At 34.2% G+C, this 22,243-nt stretch overlaps 1 long non-coding RNA gene across 2 annotated transcripts; it reads left to right on the top strand.

Moving 5' to 3' along the window:
* The first annotated feature begins 1,259 nt into the window (after nucleotides 1-1,259).
* Nucleotides 1,260-13,872, top strand: LOC119818056. 2 transcript variants are annotated; one of them, XR_005285985.1, is made up of 3 exons: nucleotides 1,260-1,686; nucleotides 12,767-12,904; nucleotides 13,661-13,872. It is a non-coding gene; the product is annotated as an uncharacterized LOC119818056 (long non-coding RNA). The 2 variants fall into 2 exon arrangements; XR_005285986.1 differs by lacking the exon at nucleotides 1,260-1,686 and adding an exon at nucleotides 9,457-9,588.
* The last annotated feature ends 8,371 nt before the right edge of the window (nucleotides 13,873-22,243 follow it).

Below are 22,243 nucleotides of genomic sequence, written 5' to 3'. Positions count from 1 at the left end.
AAAGGAAGATGTAAGAATTAGCCAATAAGAGGCTACAGATAATGGACCAGGCAGTGTTTAAAAGAATACAGTTTCCATGTAATTATTTTGGGTAAAGCTAGGCGGGTGCCGGGACACAAGCCCCGCTGTTCCTTCTACAAGGGTATTGGAATTTTACTGGCATTATAGAAGGAACTTAGAGGTGTTTCATCCTTGCTGCCTTTTTTCCTTCCTTCTTTATTTTTCCTTCCTGTTTCTTTACTTTGTTCCTTCTTTTTTTTTTTGAGTAATTTGAGATGTACAGATTATTTTTCTTTAACTAAAGCCTGTAAGAATTTGTCATGAATCCATTTGGATCTGGGCTTACATTAGTCTGAAGAATTTTAAAAATCATTTTATTTTTGTTTATAAATATTTTTGCCTCTTTGTCTATTTGTCTTTGTACAGTGTGCCTTCCAGTGCACTAAGAGGTTTGAAGAAGTAATATTTTCCCTGAAACCTAACTTATAGATTTCATTCTCAATAACATGTGGTATTTGGGCAAGAATTCCAGGTCTTCTCAAACAACAAATATTTTTTATCTTCTGGGCCATCTCACCAGGCCCAGTTTAAGGAATTTTATAACTGCTTCAGATTCCTTATTTGTTATGAGATTTTTAAATGTAATCAAATCTTCTTGGCTTAATTTTTCATTCCTTGATGTATTGAAATTCACTGATTTTTTTTAGCCTTTCAACTGACTATAGGTTTTAAAAACAATCTCCATTAATTTCTGAATTTATTTTGTCTCTGCCATAATGTTTTCTACGTCCTGTCTTATTGTCTTAATTTTGGCCCCTTTTCTTCTTGATAATTTGATTAAGGGCTTGTCAGTCTTCTGACTTTTTGTTGGTATATTTGGTTTTCTAAGAATAAATTCTTAGATTCATTGATTGGTTATTTTTATTTTGTATTTTATTAATGTCTGCCAGTTAAAAAATTATTTTTCAATATACTGAATTTAGATTTGGTTTCTTTTTTAGAATTCTTGATATGCATCTTTTAGCTATGAATTTGTGCTTTTCTTAGTTTTTCTAAAGTTAGTTTCCCTTTTAGGACTGATTAGTATGCTCCAGAGGTTATTTTGATTGTAGTTTAATAATTTACAGGAATATTTTGATGTTCTCCTTACTTTATCTTTTGAACCAGTCTTTATTTAGTAGTGTGTTATTTCTTCTGCCAAAATTTGGCAAATTTCTAAACTTTTTTTGTTTCTTATTTCATCATGGTCATCTAAAATAATGAATTAATTTGTAAAGATTTGTTTTATGTGCCAATATGTGGTTTAATTCAGAGAAAATTTAATGGGTTGCTGAATAGAATAGGCTTTTCTTTATTATTTGGGGGGAATACTGGAATAAGATATTTATTTTGAATGAAATAACCTAGCATTGCTGAGTTTGGGTTAAATTTATGTCTTGAAGTATAATAGAATGCTTTCTATAAATGTGACAGTGCCAAATCTTGGTGCATTTATGAAATAGGATTGTGTTTACCTGGTTAATTTTTTCCTTTACCAGAGTGAACAGTCAGTCCTTCTTTATCTCTTGTGATTTGGTTTGAAATCTACTTTGTCATATACTCTTATTTTAATACCTATTTGCTTCCCTATCTATTGCTTGTAGAATTTTTTCCATCTTTTCACTGCAATGCCACCTATTCTTAAAGGTAAGATATATTTTCTATAGAGAGTAGAAAGGTAGATTTTTGTTTATTAATTGAGTCAACTGACCTATATCCTTTGATCAGAGAGTTGGAGCCATTATATTTAATGTAGATATTGAAAGACATGTGTTGATTGCTGTCATTTGTTTATTATTTGTTGCTTCATTTTCCTATTTGTATTCTTAGCACTAGTTTGTGTTTCTGTGATCATAGCTTTATATGTTTAATCTTTGCCACCTTTTGGCTAAGCTAATTTATCTCTTCAGTCTTAATTGTTGCTTCCTGAAATAATTGAGCTAAATAGTAATTAATTTCTATAAAATAAGGAACTTGAAGAGTGATGGTTAGTCTTAATTGTGCATTTGAAAAGGAGAATTCATGGGAGTATGGCTTGAGAATGCCTGTGGAGGATAATTTTTATAAGGCCACCTGTGGTTAGAAGATCTGCCTATTGAGAGGGACACTACTTCCTGAAGTAAAATACTGAGCAATATAATAAGAAAGTAGTTGAGAGGGAGTATTCTTCACTCTATGCTTCTTGACTGTCTTGGCAGTGGATGAAATGTGACTAGCTGCCTTAAGTTCCTGTTGCATGCTGTGAAAGAATGTCTTTAAACTATGAGCCAAACATAAACTTCTTCCTTAAGTTGCTTTTGCCTATGTGGAATTCATAGATAAATGGACAGAGCTAGAAAAACTCTTCCTGAACTAGATAACTAAGCCCCTAAAAATCAAATATTACTCCCTTATGTTATGTGGTGCTGTAAGACCTTATTGCTTAAGTTTCAGCTCACCATGTCTGAACAACTCTCAAAGCTTCATCCAAAATGGAAGACTCCCTTCCCAGAATCAGACCTCCTGCTCTCTTTCTGAACTTATCTGAAAGCTATCCCTAAGACTGTATGTCTAACATATCAAACATGACCTAGGACAAAATTCCCTACAGATGTTCTTTCCCTGCTGACCATATGATAAATAGGTATCATGTTCTAGCTATATGATTGAACCTTATTACCAAATGGAAATTAGGTAATACCCCAGCTGCTGTCTTCATTCTACATATCTCCCCTCACTCTGAAATAAAATTGAGCTGTAACACTGAAACTGTCTCCCAAAAATCTTCTTCCACTATACCATTAGTCATCTGAACCCAACTAACCACCTCTGATCCTACCTGTCTTGTGGCATGGAAGCCAATGATCCCTAAGAGAGAAGGAGACACATATGGTGTATGTTAACTTTTAAGTCTTTGATAGACATGCATAGAACTACATTCATAGGACTACATAGATTAGTATACATTAGGGGGATAGGCAGGAGAGAAAGATCTCCAAATGAATGAAAAATAAGATTTATAGTTATTGAGAGACAGAAGGCATGAGAGTAAATGGAGGGAGTAAGAAAAGAGGAAGATAAAAGGAAGACTAGATGGAAGTATTTTTACACTAAGGGCCATTTGTGGGGTCAACTGGAATTCTACTACATTGCAAGTTTGTAAAATTTTAGGGGGTGTTATATCTTCTTTTGGTTGTGCTGTTAAGTTGCAAATGTGAGATCTCTCCATTTTATTTTCTGGATATGTACAGCTATGAACTTGTCCTGTATAAATGCCTTAATTATGTGACCCATAGGTTTGGGTATGTCATATATTCATTTATATTCAATTCGACAAAGGTTTTATTTCCTTCTTAATTTCTATATTAACTATTTTCCATTCAGTAGTGAGTTCAGTTTCTATGACTTTGTAAACTTCCTTTGTTTTTGATAGCCAGTTTTAATTCTTGGTAGGAATAGGATTCAGGCTGTTATTTCAATTTTCGGAATTCCATCTATTGAGACTTTCTTTGCATCTGAATACATGGTTGGTTTTGGAAAAATTCATTTGAAATGATAAGAGGAAGTTATGCCTGTTTATGTTTGGGTGAAATGGTCCGTAAATATCTGTTAGGCGCAGTGGATGTGTCATGTTTTTTTACCTCCAGCCTTTCCTGTTTGTTTTTTTGACTGGATGACATGACTACTGGTATAAAGGAATGTTTCCTGTCCTGACTACCGGATACCAAGTAACTGACTCAAGGCTGAATATAAATTGTAAATGCTTGGCTGATAGCTCAGGCTTGTCACTAGTTAATTCTTAATTTTAAATTAACCCATATTTCTATTCATGCTTTGCCATATGGTAGTACCTTCTTTCAATATGGCACAACTATCTCCGGCTCCTTCTGTTTCTAACTGGTGACTCCTCTAACTTCCCCTTTCCTCATCACATCATTCTCAGTTTTGAATTTCCCATCTAACTTTACCCTGTTAAGCTTTTGGCCAGTCAGCTTGTTTATTACACCAGTCATAGTGACATATACTCACACAGTATATAGAAGGATTATTGAACAGCATATTGGTGAGGATTGGGTATTGAAGTCACCGACTATCAGGGTTAGGACAATATGTGATTTAAGTGTAGCAGTATTTATTTTATGAACTTGGGTGTCCTTCTGTTTGTTGCATAGATGTTGAGAATTATAATGTCCTCTTGGTGGATTTTGTCATTGATGAGTATGTAGCATCCTTCCCTATCTTTTGTGAGTAGTTTTAGTTTTAAGTCTATTTTATGACATAATAATAGGACTACTCTAGCATGCTTCTGGTGTTCATTTACTTGGTATATCCTTTTCTATCGTTTTTAAACCGAGATTATGTCTCTCTTTGATCTCAAGCTGTATTTATTGGATTCAGCAGAAGGATGGGTCCTGCTTTTTCATCCATTTTATTAGTCTATGATTTTTATTGGGGAACCGAAAGCCTTGATGTTGAGAGTTTTCAATGAGTTTGTTGTTTCCTGTTATTTTGTTGTTATACTTTTTATCCCTCTTTTGATTTGCCATTATAGGATTATATATTCCTTATATTTCCTTGGGTATTGTTAACCTCATTTTGGTGAAAGTTTTCCTTCTTTTGCCTTCTGTATGGCTAAATTTGTAGATTAATTTTGCTTTTTATTGTGATTGATAGGATTCTTGGGAATACTAGTGTGGTGTAGCATCTGTGTTCTCTCTTTTTTTTTTTTTTTTTTTTTTTTTTTTGGTTTTTCGAGACAGGGTTTCTCTGTAGCTTTGGAGCCTGTCCTGGAACTAGCTCTTGTAGACCAGGCTGGTCTCGAACTCACAGAGATCCGCCTGCCTCTGCCTCCCGAGTGCTGGGATTAAAGGCGTGCGCCACCGCCGCCCGGCTTGCATCTGTGTTCTCTTAGAGATTACAGAACATCCATTCAGTCCCTTCTAGGTTTTAGAGTCTCCACTAAAAAATCACGTGTGATTCTAATGACTCTGCCTTTATATTTTAGTTGGTCTTTTTCCTCTGCAGCTTTTAATTTTGTTTCTTTGTTCTCTATTTTTATTGTGTTAATTATTATGTATTGTAAGAAATTGTTTTAATGCTCCTATATATTCAGTGTTCTGTATATTTCTTGTATTTTGATAGAGACTTATTTGTTTAATTTAGAAAATTTTTTATATGAATTTGTTGAAATTTTTTCAATGTTGTTATTTTTCTCATTTCTTTCTCTATTTCTATTATTTGTAGATTTGGCCTCTATAGATTTTCTGGATATTTTTTGCTGAATATTTCTAGATTTAGTATTTTTTCTGAGGTATTCTTTTCTTCAATAATACCTTCAATGTATGAGTTTTTTGCTCAACATCCTCAATTTTTAATTTCCAATTTTTTCTCAGTTTGTGTTTTCTTTAGTAATTGTATCTCTTTGTTAAATTCTACTCTCAATTCATGACTTGTTTTCATTATTTTTTCTACTGTACGTGCCATCAAATTTAATTAAGTGACTTATTCATATCATGTTTAAGATCCGTGAACCTATTCATAATAGGTATTTTGAAAACTTTGTCTTGTGTTGTCCCTATATTGTATTTCTCAGAGCCCACTGTAGTAGTACTCCTGTGCTTTCATGGAGGCATTTTGTCCTTAGATGCTATTGATTTTGTTTTTGCATGATGCCTAGGCATTTCAGGTTGGTATAATTGAGGTGGTTTTAGATGTTGATAATTGGTTTTGTTTTTATTGTTGGGAGAACTGTGCCTTGGTTTCTGTTGGTCCCTCTGAATATTAGGATAGTGTGGCTGCTGTTTGTTATTTGGTAGGGGGTGTTTCTGATTCCCACCTGTGTGTGGTCCCCTACCTTGTTTTAACTCCCTTTTTCCCCATAGAGCTCTTCATTGCTCTGAAAATATCTTTTCATGTTCTGTGTATATTGTTACCCATTGAGTTTAACCCTGACTGTCTGTGAATTTGTGGGTATCCATTGGAACTTGTTGGGGTCCATAAAGGGCATTCAACTATAAGCAATGACTCCTCATCTCTCAGATTCTGTTTGCACTCAAAAGTTCATCAGTAGCATGCATGGATCCAGATACACAACCTATCAGTAAATGCTTTATGTAAAGGTTGATATTGTATCAGGCCAGAGAAAATCATGATAGATGAAATGATTTCATGATTGCAATACTTATGCTTTGCCTAGAACATTAAATTCTGCTATATTTCTATCATTAAGACTGAATCGTTCTATTCTTGTTTTGTTTTGTTTTGTTTTTGTTTTGTTGTTGTTGTACCCATAGTGGCAGCATAAATATTTTCTTTGGGGATGAACTCTCAAATACCCACAACCTATATTCACAATATTTAGAAGACATGGGCCTCTCTATTAACCACCACTTACTGGAAAGAAAAGTTTCTCTGATTTAAGTCTGAGAGACACTGTAGACCCTGGGTATAAAAATATGTAATAGGAAGGCATTTTGCTATTATGTCAATTTAAACAACAATGTAAGCTCTCTTTTATGTCTAAAATTTCCTCAAGAATAGCTTTAAAAATACAGTAGGTTTATAGAACTTGGCACAGTCATTGCCTCTAAGAACCAGAGCTCAAATCCAAGCAGAGGGTGGGGTGCTGCCCCTAACAATATTGTCATCATTGATAAAGAAGACAAATCTTGCCTTTTTATTTTGTACTACACAAAGCTTGATAAAGTCATTGAATTATTTTATTCTCCAGATGTCTGTATCATACCTTCTTTGCTGGTATGAGACAACTTATACACATATAATTGTAATCACATTAGATTTAATGAATAACACCCAGCAATTTATAAGCTTCCTTCCAAAAATAAATACTTTCAATAAATGTTCAAAATAATAAATCTATTTCCTCAATGACTCAGAAATACATTGTGGCCATAAATATTTACATTGTTATATGTATAATCAAATAATAATAATCAAAATAATTAATATCACTCTCATTACACATTTTACACATATGCATGTGTATGCAAGAAGACAGTTTTTTACTTGATAATTGTAAAAACCTTAAAAGTAACTATGATTATTCTTATTTTGGCTTAAAGGAGATTCAAAATCACTTTAATGTATTCCCTGATATCAAAGCATGAGGTCAAATATAAAATAAAAACAAAGCTGATATTTGTATCATTATCTATCCAACTAATCTAGAAATACAAAATTGTTTGAAAATGAAAGTCATGAACTCATTCATTTCTCAGAATGTTAGAAAATAGTCTGTTTGATGAGAACCAGGCCATTAAGCCCTCTTCTAAGTAAATTACTGAGACTCATGAATTTGTAATGAATTACTAAATTTAAATATTGTACCAAATATCAGTCTGGACCATAAATATTTCAACTGTATATTTAATAATTGGATAAAATCATGTGATTTTAACTGTAGATAATAAAATTAGAATTGAATTTTCTTAACATACACAATTTAAATTCCAACAGCATGAAAGTATGAAAATACTCAGTGGGGTATATCTGATTTATTGATATTCCCATTCTTGTCAGGAAAATTGAAACAATATTGTTGATGGAGGTCAACAAAAACAGGAAATTAGCAGCACTTTCTTTATATGGAAATATGAATACAATGGGTTTTCAGCTCTGGGAATTTGAAATTTTGGGTTCCAGGGTTTATTGCACCCAAATCTAACTACTCAACCCTCCTACTTCCATAAACTTTTCACAACTGTCTCAACTGGGAAAATTCTATTCTCTTATTATTATGGGCCTTCTCACATACCTCCAGTCCAAAAAAAAAGGTAGAATATCACCCGATATGTAAGTTAAGAAAACAGATATTAGATAAATAGGTTGATAGATGGCACATAGATTAAAAAAAAAGAATGATAGATAAAAGAATCATGGTAGTAGATAGATGACAGATATATCTGATAGATAGATAGATAGATAGATAGATAGATAGATAGATAGATAGATAGATAGATAGATGATAGATAAATAGATTATATATATATATATATCAATAGAGAGATAGATAACTAGATAGATAATAGATGACAGAAATTATATGAATTATAATGGCATTGGTTTTTGTAACCTAATATGCTTCTGAATAGCTAACTCTTTTGCTGATTCTGACTATTGAACTTGTCACACCAGACCTTTCATAGAAAATGGGATACAAAAAAATCTTAATTTCTCTTCATTGTTATTATTCACATTTCACCTGGCCCTAGTACACAAGTTCAGATTGTGCCAATACCCCAGAAGTTCTATTCTTTTAATTTCATTTACCCGTGGAACTAAAACACTTCAAGTGGAAGTAAGGGACCATATAATTTTCAATTAGTTGTTGGCAACACAAACTCTCACTGACACTAATTGGCACAGCCAATTGTATTATATTATTGAATAAGCTGAAATATCATGGTCAATGAAAGAGCAGCTTGGAAGCCTGGAGAACTATGGAAATCAGGAAAATTGTAGCAGACAGCAGGGAATTTTGCCCTTTACACAATCAGCTTGCTTCAGAAACAGATGTCAATTGAATTAATCAGGAAAATCTTTGGAAGCCACTGATACTGTCATTTACCACTATTTTCATGCGTTTATGTTTCCTTAACTGTAGAGAAACAGAGAAAAACAACCTCACACTAAGGATTTATGCTAAAGCTTGTTCTGTGAAAAAAGGCAGGAAAGCAGTATTCTGTGTTTTCCACTTGAACTCTGTATAGTTTAAATGTCAATGTCTTTTCCCCCACATAGTTTTCCATTAAGCATTTCTATTATGTTTATGTTTGAGATTTCATTCTTTGGAGTCTTCTAATTACACATTGAAATTTATTTATTTTTTTTTCTTTTATTTTTTTATATTTAAAAATTTCCATCTCCTCCCCTCCTCCTCCCCCTTCCCTCCCCTCCTCCTCCCCCTTCCCTCCCCTCCCCTCCACCCATACCTCCCCTCCCTCCCGCTCCAGGCCAAGGAGCCATCAGGGTTCCCTACTCTATGTTGAGACCAAGGTCCTCCCAACTCCCCCCAGGTCCAAGAAGGTGATCAACCAAGCTGAGAAGGCTCCCACAGAGCCCGTCCATGCAGAAGAATCAGAGTCCGGTGCCATTGTCCTTTGCTTCTCAGTCAGCCCCCACTGTTGGCCACATTCAGAGAGACGGGTTTGGTCGCATGATCCATCAGTCCCATTCCTAATGGGAGATCACATTGAAATTTAAATCTATTACTATTCACAAATTTCTAGCAGTCATTTTACAGTCTTCAAGTATTTTGTTATTGTTCCCTATCCATCTTATAATTTCAACTAAATCAAGCAATGAAAATTTTATAGTGCATCCCTAATCATGCAGCAGACTGAAACTGTTCAGACAAATTTCAAGCAATTATAAGGCTTTCTGGGAAACATTGGCAGCAAACAGGAGATTAAACACTTGTAAAAGCAAGCCAGATGGGAAACATAGATAAGAATCATCTCATTGAATCTCAGTTTATTCCAGTCCACAATGTTTTAAACTAACCTGGCCAAGGAAAAACATTTCATATCGTCCACTAATGCAGAGGATTCGGTAAGTAATAGTTTCTCAAATGTGGGGATAATTTTTAAAAGACATAATGCACCATTTCATTTGCTATAAAAATATGAGATAGTGATATGTGACTCCAACAATGTCTTTAATAACAGAAATTTTATAAGTATATGTTTTGAAGTTAAAATGTTGCTCAAATTATATAAAAGTTAGAAAATCACAGTGGCCTGGTTGTTGTACTCAACACAATTCAAATGGAAAAAATAATTTTACTGACTGAGAATTTAAGGAGGAGGCTTGAAATTTTACAGATAACACATATTTTTTGTTGGTATTATATGACCCACCCAATTGAGCCTGTGGTTCCTTTCACTAATGTGATATGAATGTTAGAATCTTGGCATTAATTATAAAGAGGCTAAGAACACTAAAATTTCAAATTCTTCAATTGAATGTGCTCCAGCCTGGAAAAGACTTTAAAAATATCCTAACATGTTCATTTCCTTTTGAAAACACACAGAGAAAAATATTTTATCTGTAAATGTTCTGACAGCTGTCTTCTACTCTGATATCCCTTCTGTCATGATTCTTCCAAGTTGGTACTGGAGTGTGTGTAGGTGTTTGGAGAATTATGGCTGAATTGAAGTTAAATTTTAAAAACAGTTATTTGATTTACTTAAATTACACAATTTAATTTAATTTAATTTAATTTAAACTGTTGTGCCAGCTTAGAAATTGTTTCTGGGAACAATATAATGACCAACTGTATAAAGTCACTCTAATGGAACCATTAAAGCACAACTTAGTGGTTATATTTTCTTTTTGTTTTGTTTTTTTTGTTTGTTTGTTTTTCAAGACAGGGTTTCTCTGTAGCTTTGGAGCCTATCCTGGAACTAGCTCTTGTAGACCAGGCTGGACTTGAACTCACAGAGATCCTCCTGCCTCTGCCTCCCAAGTGCTGGGATTAAAGGTGTGCGCCACCACCGCCCGGCTGTGGTTATATTTTCTTATAACTATAGAATGCTTTTTCTAGTCAACAGATGTAAGATTTAAAGCACACATTCAATTTTTTTGCTTTGTCTTTTGAGGCAGGATTTCTGTGTAGTTTTGGAGCCTGTCCTGGAACTAGCTCTTGCAGAGCAGGCTGGCCTTGAACTCGCAGAGATCTGCCTGACTCTGCCTCCCAAGTGCTGGGATTAAAGGTGTGTGCCACCACCATCCAGGCACAAATTCAATTTTTAAAAGAACCTTAATATATTTTTTAGAAGTTGGAAAAGGAATATAAATAAGACTACCAGAATACCAATAAAAAACTTGATAAGACTCCAAGAAGATATTATAACTGATATTTAGAAAAATTTTTTAGAGTACATAATTGAAACAAATGAGAAAATACAAGCTTTTGATTTAGATGTACATGATAGGTGTATCTTTAGTCGCCTTTAATTTTATGAATCTACTTCATTTATTCCTTACATCTTATATTATATGCCCCATATACTTTATAGTATAAATTTTATACATCTTACAACACATATTCTATCCAATCTGATAAATTTTATATTAAATATTTTCTACTTTTTGGATATATAAAAGAAAATATTCAATTTTTATTATCATTTTGTAATTTCCTGTACATTTTCATTCTCCTTTATTGTTGTTGAAGCATGCCACAGAAAATGACAGATCATAGAGAATATAATGAATTCTAATATAGAATCTTTCATTTAAACAACAATATGAAGGTACTTGTGATTTTGCTAAATAATGGCTCTTATATTTATCTAGAGCTCATTTTGAAAGAATGAGGACCTGGGAATCAAATATAAATATTCTAGAATTGAAAATGAGCTAGATTTATATTATTTGGTCCTTAGATATATGGATTCATCGAAAAACCTAATTGTACCATCATAGTTAATAACTGTAGTTATTGTTATATGTGTCACAAAGTTTGGTAATTAAGAATAAAAATTAAGTTAAGAAGAACCATTTTCAAATTGTTTAGATAAGATTTGTCTATGCCAGTAGGAATTATTAAAATAACAAGCATACAAGCTATTTAAGATTTTATCTTTTAAAATTATCTCTAATAAGTATCATACAAATCTAAAAAAGGTAGGAATAATGATATCACTATCATTTTAAGTTTAATAATTAAGATATGGAGTCATGAGATGATAAGTGCAAGATTTTAGAGAATTTTAAGGCCAGCATTAGGACAAATCCCTGGGTTCTTATCCGAGGATCTGTTTTCCCCATATGTCCTTGTCATGGTTCCATCTCCCACACCTGTTCTAGTTCAGAATGAAGATTTCTACTTCCCTAAATTTTTCAGTGATGTTTAGCTTACGGTTCTGTGAGTAACCCTGTGATACACTGTTTCCATTGACTAGACACTGACCACAATGTTCATTGGCTTTATTAAAACATTTTGTGAAGCCACACTGACCACAATGTTCATTGGCTTTATTAAAACATTTTGTGAAGCCGGGCGGTGGTGGCGCACGCCTTTAATACCAGCACTCGGGAGACAGAGGCAGGCGGATCTCTGTGAGTTCGAGGCCAGCCTGGTCTACAAGAGCTAGTTCCAGGACAGGCTCTAAAAAAAAGCTGCAGAGAAACCCTGTCTCAAACAAAACCAAAAAATAAAAAAAAAAATTTTGTGAATATATAATAAACACCAATGATCAATCTCCAAACTGATCAAAGCAATTCAACAAAATTTGAGAAACGTAACAACACAGAAGGTCTATAGTTTTGTGCAGTAATTTTATTTGATTAAGAAATCAATATAGTTGACATCAAAGAGCAAATGCTTCCAACTTCAGGACACCGACCTTGGTTGTAATGATTTCAAAACATGTGCTCAGAGAGCAAAGCCATTAAAAAATTACATTTATGTCCTTAGTTAATGTGTCCAGAACTAAAGTCACTCTTTAAAAGTACCAGACAATAACTTTTTTCACTTTAAATTTGTATTTAAAATAAATACATTTATTAAAAATACTATGCTGCTATAGTCTTGAGTTTTATTCTACACACAGTTTTTTTTTCAGGATCTTTTTTATTGTGAGATTGAAGTGTAGAACTCCTGTGTAAAAATCCCACAGCAAACAGATAGAAGTTGTGAGGAGAAAAAGATACCTATGTAAGCCAGTATTGATTTCTGCTTTCTGTCATAAATTAAAACCACTTTTCTGTGTTTTAACTTCAGATAAAAATTAAAATGATGCTGGGATCAAATGTAATACACAAGTTTGAATGTTGTTCTACTGGTCATTGTGTCTAAAACAGCTTCTGATTAAAATGAATGACTTTGAATGGTGAGGCCTACAAAAATTTTTCCTTCAAGGTAAGTAATTAAATATTGTTAGACCAATGAGAAATTAAAATTCCTGCGTATAACACATGCTTCTGTATATATTCCTATCAACTTTCATTAATAGTTTATTCCATTTAACATCTATCAATAGTTAGTGATTATCTAGTCACTACTACAATGTCAGGATGGAATGCTTCATCCCATGATTTAGGAACTAGATAGAAAATACAGACATGTTTCAAGTTAAATAAGATACAGGAAGAAATGTGCTCATAGGGCATAGGGTTGATATTAATAATACCAACACAGTAAGTGTGCTAACTGCAGATAAAAGCAGACATAGATGTCCTCAGTGTCAACATGGGGACTTGGGGGATGGAGACAAGGAAAGAATGCTACCTATACACCATGGACTAATAATAACCAAAGTATTTTAGGAAAGCTCTTATTCTATAATGTCTCCTTACAATGAGAACTCTGGAACACTCAAAGCATTGTGTATCTTTCTCAAATGTACCCTACTAGTGCTATGAAATAGGTCAGGAAAAGTGAGTTATCAATCAGTACAGATGTATGAACTATATTTGACAAAGAATATGCTAACAATGTAAAGTAAATAGTATAGATATTATTGATTAGAAAACCCATTCTCTCCCAGGTTCTTAACTTCTCAGTTGTGATTTGGCTACTGTTATTATTGTGTGTGTGCATGTGTGTGTGTATGTGTATGTGTATCTATATTTGTAATCAATATCTATTTATCTTCTTGGTTTTGTTCCCCTTTAGAACCCTGCTTAAAATATACAAATAGTAAACAATATTTCCAGGTCCTATCAAGTAAGAGAGGGAAGATAGTCAAGGGGGAAATCAAACCTGAAAGCTAAAATTCTTGGGAGAAACTGAGAGCAAAGGGCATAGTGCAGAACATCAGACAAGACTCAAGACATGACTCAAGTCTTGACAAGACAAGTACTCAGACATGAAAGGAAGAAGGTATACCTAAGGTAAGCAATACAAGGAGAACATAATCACTGCAGTGTAGGCCCAAGCATGTCTTAAGAATAGCAGACAGGCAGGAGCTTGGAGGGCTCAGACAGAAGCATGATTGCAGCTTGCCCAAACCAATGGCCAAACTAGGAAACTTAAAATGGACCCAGATCATAATTTAGACCTGCAATCTGGTCATCAGTGAATAAACAGAGTCTAGTAAACACTAAAATCCAAAATTTAGGCAACAGAACATGGACAGGAGTAAGTTTACTGTATGAAATAACAATGATGCTCTCTACAGGAGTGCTCCAAATGCTTATGAAAAGCTTTCTTCAAGTACTTGAATATCCAGGAAAGGAAAAGCTAAGAGCCCGAAATCCAGGAGAAAAGAAACAAACAATAATAAAATTTAATTATATATAAAAGTAATAATAAAAAACTCTAAGACAGGTCATGGTGGCATACACCTTTAATCCCAGCACTTGGGAGGCAGAGGGAGGCAGATCTCTGAGTTCAAGTCCAGCCTGGTTTACAAGAGTTAGTTCCAGGGCAGGATCCAAAGCTACAGAGAAATCCTGTCTCAAAAAAACCAAATAAATAAATAAGTAAGAACTCTAGAGGATTTCTCAAGTGGCGGCATTTTCTTACTAGTTAGAACTAGTTTTATGTTTAATTATTTGAACTATGATGGGGTCTCAGGAATGTGTGTATGGAAGTAGAACATAAACTGCTAGGGTGCAGAGGTTTTTATTTCATTCTGTCAGACACCTTAAATGTGTAATAGGTCTATGTCTCCAGGCTTGGTGATAGAAGATGTTGGTGTTCCGTGCCAACTCTGCTGAAATACATCCAATGTTGGAATGGAAAATCAATATTAGGAACTGAACGTAGTCTTAATCCAATATCAAATGCCATACTAAACTAATGTGATATTTCATAAAAGAGGTCTTTCTTACAGCCTTAGTGGTATGTTGAAGCAGCGGATACTCTCTTGTGTCTCCATTAAACACTGTGTTAAGGTTGATTCAGATCACTAGGAAATAGGCAGGGCGTACAGCAGAGGGGAAATATCTATAAAGCTTCTATTCTTATTCTGATTCTATACAAATGACCTCATTTATATTTTAATATTTAAAATAAAAGTTGTAGTTATTTCTAGCTAAAGTAATGCTATTTTAGACTTCATTATTCAAAAAAGTCTTTTTAAATATTTTTTGAGAATTTAACACAATATATTTTGATTATATTTCTCCCTTTTATTCATCACTTCCCAGATCACTCCCTATGTCCCAACTGACCCAGCATCATTTCCTTTTACTCTTTTAAATAAATGAAAACCTAACACAAAACAAAGTGAAAGAAACTCCAAAACACAGAGTTTGATTTTTGTTGGCCATTTACTTCTGAGCACAGAGCCTATTTTGTGATATACCTGTTGTCATCCCATTGAACAAAACTGGCTTCCTTCTGCAAGTAGCTGTAAGCTGTGACTAGCTCTGGAGTTGTAGTGGGACTGTACATCTACTTGCATGCCTCCATTCTGGCATTTTGTCCAGCCAGAGCTTGGGCAGGTATTGTGTATGCTGTCAAAGTCCCTGTGAGTTCATATATGCACTTGCATATGGAAAACAGTTTTCTTGGAATTGTTTATCATGTCTGGCTCTTATAACTTTCCTTCTTCTCTTCAACATGGATCCATGAATGGCAATAAACTTGGATATGTACAAAAGGCAAGGTTCAGATAGTGTCTTTAATTTCCCTTTTTAAACTATTCATGAAGCCTTCTAATATATTTATTATAAAATTTAATGCCTTGAGTACATACTTTCTACACACTCTGTATTAGTTTGGATTTAAAAGGAATAAAAGGGTTTTTTGTTTTCTATTTTGCACTGGTTTTGAAGAGTACAGAATTGTAACACTGAAGTCTGGGTCTACTATGAAAGAATGGACTTATACTTTGTAAAGATTTGTCACTTGTATTGATCTAATAAAACATTGATTGGACAGTAGGCAGGCAGAAAGTATAGGTGAGACAACCAGAACAGAAGAACTCTGGGAAGAAGAAAGGCTCCATCTGCAGTCTTCACCCAGATGCAGAGAAAACAAGATAAGAAGGCTTCACTAATATAAGGTCCTAAGCCACATGACTAACACAGACAAGATTTATGGATCAATTTAAGATGTAAGAGCTAATTAATAAGAAGTGTGAGCTAATAGGTCAGCCAATTTATAATTAATGTAGACCTATGTGTCTTTCTTTGGTACTGAATGGCTGTGTGATGAGAGGGGGCTAGAAACCTCTGTCAACAACTGGTGCCAACATGGGCAACTACATTCACATAAAACTTGGGAGAGCTTGTGAAGTAGTTCTAGACACAAAACAACAGAATTAAGCATGCTTTTGGTAGCAGTGTTTTCTCGGATAGGATCTCTTTGCTAGTGGCAAGCATGCATGTCTCATTTAAGAGAGGCTTCCTGACTCAGCTTTAGCTGCAGACCCTTGCAGTTCTTTTAAGAGGCCCTACCAACAAACAAATAGTGTTTATGAAAAGCAGATAGCATGATTCTTGGGTGTGGCAGGGACCTTGAAAATAACATAGGGTTGTAGCAATAAATATGACCCTCTCCAGTACCTCCTCCATGAAGCTAGACACTCAGACCACTAAGGAATGGAGTGGATCCAGACATCAAAGCTATGGCTTTAATCCTAGTTATATTGTCTAGCAAATTAAGGACTCCTGTGTTAAAAAAAAAAGAGATATATACAGTAAAGAGATATTCATATTTAAAAAAACTCTAAAGGGTTTACAGTGTGTTTAAAAATATAATTATACTTTGGAGAGAAAAAAGAATGATGCCCTTAAAAAAGAAAAAGAAAGAGAGTAATTGGGTGTAGTGGGCATACACCTTTAATCCCAGCACTTTGGAGGCAGAGGCAGGCAGATTTCAGTGCATTCAAGGATAACCTGGTCTACAGAGTGAGTTCTAGGACAGTCAAAGATACATAGAGATAACCTTTCTTTAAAAATCAAAAAAATATAGTTTGAAATAAAATCACATAATAATGGAAAATACATATGGAATCTATATACTGTATCTTATTATGTTGTCTTTGAATTGCTTGATGGCTGAGGAAGGAGTAACAATTGCTAAAAGACATTTGATTATAAATGATGCTGGATTAATCCAAACCATATATTTTGAAAATGCCTTGACTTTAAAATTTATATCAAAAGATATGTTACTTTGGAGAAGAGATTTTGTTTCTGTTTCCCCAGGTAATGAGAGGCTATGGATTCATTCTGAGTTAAGAAAAATCAGGTTTGATCAAGAAAGACCCCTGAAAAATCTTGTTAGGAGCAGACGGCCCAGATGATGCAACATTTCAAAGGACCTATATTTCCTCTGAGTTCTAAATTCAGAACAGCTTCAAGACTGCTGGCTGGGATGATTAAACCTCACAGAATATTTCAGTCAGGAGTTTACAATAATCCTAAATTTTCTTTTGGTCCTCATAAAATTATCAGTGCCACCCAGTCAGCAGGAGGTAGCCTAGAAAACTACTCCCATATTCCCCAAAAATGGATTATGGATGTTTGTCTTTGTTTATAGTGTTTCTTACTAGTTATTATGGATAATGGTCAGAATAAAAGCTAAACAAAGGAGATTAGATTAAGAGTTCTTTTTTTGAAAAGAAAAAAAAAGGGGAAGTACTGTGGAACAATATTCTTGTATCCTGTAAATTATTGGTTTATTAAAATGCTTATTTTCTAGTAGCCAGACAGGAAGTATAGATGGGACAACCAGAAAAGGAGAATTCTGGGAAGAGGAAAGGCTCAGTCTGCAGTCATCACCCAGATGCAGAGAAAGCAAGATGAGAAAGTCTCACTGATATAAGGTACCAAGCCACATGGTTAACACAGACAAGAATTATGTGTCAATTAAAGATGTAAGATGTAATTAATAAGAAACTTGAGCTTCAACCAATTTATAATTAATGTAGACCTCTGTATGTTTTTTAGGACTGAATGGCTGTGGGACTGGGCAAGATAGAAACCTCTGTCAACATTAGTCTTCAGCATTATCAGAGGTCTCCTGTCATTTTATCTGCATTTTTTCATCTTTAAAGACTGTATTACTGGAAGACTTTTAATCTTTTATGCATTGGAAATAATTGAACAGAGGTTTTGTTTGCTCATTTTGTCTCTAGATGTTTTACCAATATGGCTCATTGAGTGAGTAATATTAATGTCCAGTGTATTGTTTTCTGTTAATGAGCTTGCCATAACCCTGTGTCCCCAAACCAGGTGTGTGAGTAATTTTCATGAAATGCATTGAAATTCATTTTCTTTCTAGTGTTTAGCACAACTTCTCTGATAGTTGATCTTTGTGGTCAAGTCGAAGAAGAAACCTGGGAAGAATATATGTGTGAATATCTTTGATCATTTTATGTGATTGCTACAGCAAAGAGCTATTCATTCAAGAAGTTTATACTGAAATCCTACCCTTATCTGCTCAATACCTTTACCTGAGATTTGTGAAATTGGGATTACATGATATGAAAACACAGTATATATAACTTAATTTAAATTTCACTTCAATTTGCCGGGTGATGGTGGTGCATACCTTTAATCCCAGCACTCGGGAGGCAGAGGCAGGTGGATCTCTGTGAGTTTGAGGCCAGCCTGGTCTACAGAGTGAGTTCCAGGACATGTTCCAAAGCTACAGAAAAACCGTGCCTTGAAAAACCAAAAATAAACGAACAAACAAATAAATAAATAAATTTTGCTTGATTTAAAAATAATTATTTTTAGTATACAGACAACATACCGCATAGAATGTAACCTGTACTGAAAATGTCTTCATTTGAATGTTAACAGAATGTCTGTCTTTTATTTGCACAATCTCTGAAACTTACCTATGGCTTTCTTTGAAGTAATTTTCTTATATTCATATCCTAAGGTCTCATTTTATATCATTGCCTAAGGTCTGCTTTGCTTGGATGCTAATCCAAGAAAGGCAGCAGTTATTCAGAAGAAACTCACTGAAGAAAAGACTCAGAAATAATAATAAAACTTTAGAAGCAGAATTTTTACACCTTTCAAATAAAAACAATTATAAAGGTTTATTACTCTACTTCATAATATAAATACCAGCAAAATCTACAAAGCTGCTCTCAGCATATTTTCATCATATGTAGAAGCCATCACCCCATCAGAAAAACAGCTGTTATCCAATCACCTTTATTAAACCTGATGCCAAGAGTCATTAGTAGTGTTGTGCTGTAATAATGCACTATTCATTCTGTCACCAAATGTTTCAAATGTCTACACTGGAAAGCTGCCTGTGCTTTACGGATTAGTGTCACTGGGTTGGAAAAGGGATCAGGTATATTTTATTGTTCTCCAAGACCTGCCATTTCCTTGTTTTGAGTACATCAATACTAGGCAACACAGATTTATTATTGTTAATAAAATTTGAAACTACTTCCTTCTTTCCTTCCTTGCTTCCTTCCTTCCTTCCTTCCTTCCTTCCTTCCTTCCTTCCTTTCTTTTTCTCTTCATTCCTTTCTTTCCTTCTTGTTCATGGGGCACAAATATGACACATTACACGTATGGATGACAGAGAATAACTTCTAGGAATTCTTTGTTTCTACTTTGTGGATCTTGCAGATTGAATTTAGGTCAACAGACCATTAGCTGCTGATCCATTCTGCCAGTCTCAAGCTATCATATTTTAAAACAATTTATTAGAAAACCCAAGTGCTTACTTATTCTCATTCCTCTTTAAACAGAAGTTTAAAATCTGGGTAAGAAATAATCTATCAATCTACCCAATGATATTGTCAATACCTTGTAGGCTATTTGCTAAGTTCAAAATTCTTAATTTGACAATTCTCATTTGTTTCCTCCAAAACTGGCTGAAAGTATGGTTTTCTTTTTTGTTGTGCCAAAAATTAACCTTTAGGGCATCTCCATCTGTCTAACATATACTATAATCCTTTTGTCTTGATTTTAATACCAGAAGTCTGGCTTGTTCATAACTGTTTCATAAGGGAAGAATGTAATTGTCAGGCAATCTGATAGGAAGATATCCTCCAATCCAGAGTAAACCTAGATTGAATACAAAACAATACTACTGCCTGATTGACTTGCAAACTCTTCTTAGAATTTGCATTAAAACCTTGCTAGTACTCACTTAAGCATTCATGTGACTATTATTTTAGTGTTATTTCATCAGTCGGTAGTGCCACCTTGTGGTAGCATCAAATGACCCAAGGGGAGTCTGCAGAGTGCTGGTAAAATTCATTTTTGAAGGAGAGTCTTCTCACCTTCATATAAATGCAACTTCCTTTACACTTCCATGTTGGCCTTTGTGACATCAAAGTATCATTTAAACATCTCTCAGAAGGCGTGAAACTCAGCCCACCCTTGATAAACAGACTTTAGTCCATGTTCAATTTTGAGCATGGGTACTGGTTAACAGAGACAGTAGGTTATTAAAGAGAAAAAGTATCTATTCTCAACCTCTTTTCTGCAGTGATTACTAAACCAAGAAGAGATTGAAGCTAGGTGCCATCTTGCTGATGAATCATCTTCCAAAAATTAACACATAGATCCAATCAGAAAAGAAAACATGGACAAAGAAAGTCATTTTTATGAGGTGTTCATTTCTTTTTCTGTTCTCTGTGAAAGTGTCGCAATTTTGAAATCTAATAAAATTGAATCTGTAAAAATCTGAGAAAAATAATTTTCTGATTAAGTTTTTCTTTTAGAAAAACCTGCTTGGATATACTATCTTCATATGCTCTTAATTCATAGTTCAGATTGCCATTCAGAATTTTCCCTGTGGCAATAAATAATTGAATCAAACCTTGCCAGAAATACTTTAAGATGGTATAGAAAAAAATCCAGAAAGCCACACAGAATGCTCTAACTCACCTTATTCCAAAGTTATCATTGTGCTTATAATAAAAACCAGGCCAAGAACTCATGAAACTGATACAGGAAGGTTAGACTTAAGGTAATCAGCTATATAGTGTTTTCTAGGCTAACCTGGGCTCTATGAAATCCTATAAGATCAAACAAATAAATAAATACAGGTCACAAATGTTTCCCAATATGCAACTCAAAACATGGGTAATATCTGATAAGTGTACTTCCAGTGTCTTTTACTCTTGGTCTACATATTGTGCTTATATTCCATTTTAACTCAGCAACTTCCCTTTATTTCGCGAGATACCACAGAGAAAAAGCACAGCCAACTTTGTGGTCTGAAAGACATCCAGGACAGAAGCTTATCACCCAGTAAGTCTCTTGTAATTTAGTTTGACAATTCATTTTATCTGACTTTTAAACACATTTTAACTTGTAGAGCATTTTGAGTTTATTCTATGCTTAGCACAATAAGTTCAATAAGAACAAATTGCCAAAACAACTCAATAATTAAGACACTGTGAGAATTAGTCATTCTAATGGAGTGAGCTAGCTGTTGGGATGTAGAATACATCAATCTACCTTTTCTGATGTGAATTTCTTCAATTACTTAATGTTATCATACAAATAATGGTTTTTATCATGGTATGTTGATAGATATATTTAAAGTACTGTCAATGATCAAAACTTATTTTATCCCTGGAACTTGGCCCCTACCCAATATTTCTCAAGGTGTAAGCCTTCACGGTATTAATGTCTTCAGATTGCACCTCTAAACTCTTCATGCTGTACTTTCCTAATGGTTTGGGAAGATCTATGTTGAATAAAGATTTATGCATTTCTCATAGATCTTTCTGAATCCTCATGCAAACTATCAACTACTGTTTGTTAAAACTTCCCAGAGGATTTTCAGAGCCAACTATTGATGTGTCTGTCATCTTTCTGAAGCCTTGGCACACAGTCCACATTGTTTTCATCAAGGGACTGACTCTTTTGAGCAAGTTCCAGATAAAATTAGTGATTTATGAAAGCTTTCATCAGCCTCTCTTGGCCATTGCAGACTGAAATACTGAGGGAACTGTGTGATTTGCTTTCACTTACAAAGGTGCAGAGGCTTTGAATTTAAAAATGGAACATTTTCTTCTTGTGCCAAATGCAAACAACCGAACATCCACTTCTCATCTAGAGCTTTTACTACTTCAAAAGAGTTTCTTTGAGTCTTATCTGTAATATATTTCCTGCTGAATGGCAGTGCCTCCTGTTTCAGCAGCAAGGCCATAACTATGCTGGCTCCAAATTGAACAGGAAATGAATAACAAAGTAAACTGGGAAATAAATGCAAAGAGTGATTACAGGGTGATGAAAACTATACTTTTTCTTGCAAGGTTGGTGCTACCATGTTGATTTATGCCTAGGAAGTCACAATACAACACAAACTTCT

Source organism: Arvicola amphibius, chromosome 6 (assembly GCF_903992535.2).
Source record: "Arvicola amphibius chromosome 6, mArvAmp1.2, whole genome shotgun sequence".
NCBI classification, from domain to species: Eukaryota; Metazoa; Chordata; class Mammalia; order Rodentia; family Cricetidae; genus Arvicola; species Arvicola amphibius.
The sequence above is the reverse complement of the archived record's forward strand: the minus strand, read 5'-3'. Positions and strand labels throughout refer to the sequence as shown.